The 1920-nt window shown below is 32.7% G+C and overlaps 1 protein-coding gene across 1 annotated transcript in view; it reads right to left on the bottom strand.

The window, feature by feature from the left end:
* pde4bb (phosphodiesterase 4B, cAMP-specific b) overlaps positions 1–181 on the bottom strand; it is a 45338-nt gene extending 45157 nt beyond the window's left edge. Inside the window, exon 1 of the mRNA XM_026936714.3 lies at positions 31–181. The gene's annotated coding sequence lies outside the window, so the exon portion shown is untranslated. The remainder of the gene's footprint in view (positions 1–30) is intronic.
* Positions 182–1920: the final 1739 nt, after the last annotated feature.

Below are 1920 nucleotides of genomic sequence, written 5' to 3'. Positions count from 1 at the left end.
GCGGTCGCCCGCGCGCACAGCTCTGCTTACCTCCGCTCACTCCTGCTCACTCCATCCGCTGAAAGAAACGCCCAGTGATGGAGGGATGAAATGAAAGAGTGCCGCTTCTAAAGCCTCCTGTCCCGTCCAAACTGCGGTGGGAATGTGCTGAAGGTGTGCATCTCTCTCTCTCTCTCTCTCTCTCTCTCTCTTTCTCTCAGGTTCTGAATCATTGACTCACTCCACACAAACGAGTCGCGCTGAATCGCCAACTGTTCGGTTCTTTCTTTTTTAAATGAACGACTCTTTGAACGACTCTTTAAACTAAGGCGCCCGAGTGAATCGGTTCACAATCACGAATTGAATGTTGTTTGGTGTAGGTCATTTGTCTGTGAACGTGTTAATTGTGGTTGACTTGTGGAGTGATCACTAAAACAAAGCAAAACAAAACAAACAAACCAACAAGACAAAAGAAAGCAAAAGGAAATTAGTCGACTTTTTTTTTAGTGATTCGAGCAAGCGAGAGAATCGATTCTTGAGAACGATTCAAGTTCTCTCGTTTTAAGTGTAAATGTAACTGTAAATTTTAAAATTACTAATTAAAAACTAATTCAGTATCATTATGACATTTTGGATTGTTTTTCATTAAATTAACATGTTAGATTAAAATTTCAAATTGAATGAATATGTTAGGCTCCGTTTAAAAGTAAAATGAAAATTTGAATCGATTCTTTAATTGTTTAAATAAATGTAACATCTTTAATGTAATCACTACTATATTATTATGATTTATAACTGTATTTTACACAATATTTCTTCATTTCGCACTGAGTGGGGTTTTAGACCGAAACTCCTAAAGTTCAGCTCACTTTACATGGAGATGAACCGAATCAGTAAAGTGAGTCACTCCTGACTGACTCGCCATGTCCCCGTTATGAACCTGTGCAGGGTTGCCAGGTTGCTTTGGTTTAGCTTTTTTGGCATCCTAATTATTCAAAATGCACCCAAAAGCTATAGAAGCATCTAATAGGCATGCAAGTGTCATATTAGTGCAAGAGTGTGAATGCAAGGTAAAATATCCAAATGCTTATCATATATAATAAAAGAATGATAAATCAATATTTCGAGCACAGCCCTAATGATAGTGTTGGCAGTTGGCACTCAATAGGGATGTTAGTCAATAAGCACACAGTGTACAGTGTATAATGTATAATGTATAGTATATAGTGTATAGCATAGTTGTATAGTCCATATTATACATATTGTATTGTATATAGTATATAGTTTATAGTGTATAGAGTATAATGTATAGCATATATTTTATAATGTATAGTAGTATATAGTGTATAGTATTGTAAATTGTGTACAGTGTATACTTTATAGTGTACAGAGTATAATCTATAGCATATATTTTATAGTGTATAGCTATAGTGTATGCAGTGTATAGCATAGAGTGTATAGTCTGTAGTGTATTTTACACAGTGTATAGAGTATATGGTATAGTAAATATTGTATAGTGTATAGTAGTATATAGTGTATAGTATTGTAAATTGTCTTTAGTATACTGTGTATAGTGTACAGTACAGAGTGTATAGAGTATAATGAATAGTACATATTGTATTGTGTATAATATATACTTTATAGTGTATAGAGTATAATATATAGCATATATTTTATATTATATAGTAGCATATAGTGTATAGTATTGTAAATTGTGTATAGTATATTGTATGTAGTGTATAGCATAGTGTGTATAGTCTGTAGTGTATTTTACACAGTATTTAGAGTATAATGTATAGTGTATAGCAGTATATAGTGTATAGTATTGTAAATTGTCTTTAGTATACTGTGTATAGTGTACAGTACAGAGTGTATAGAGTATAATGAATAGTACATATTGTATTGTGTATAATATATACTTTATAGTGTATAGAGTATAAT

Source organism: Pangasianodon hypophthalmus, chromosome 4, assembly GCF_027358585.1.
Source record: "Pangasianodon hypophthalmus isolate fPanHyp1 chromosome 4, fPanHyp1.pri, whole genome shotgun sequence".
NCBI lineage: Eukaryota > Metazoa > Chordata > Actinopteri > Siluriformes > Pangasiidae > Pangasianodon > Pangasianodon hypophthalmus.
Note: the sequence above shows the minus strand (reverse complement) of the source record. Positions and strands in the feature narration are given on the sequence as shown.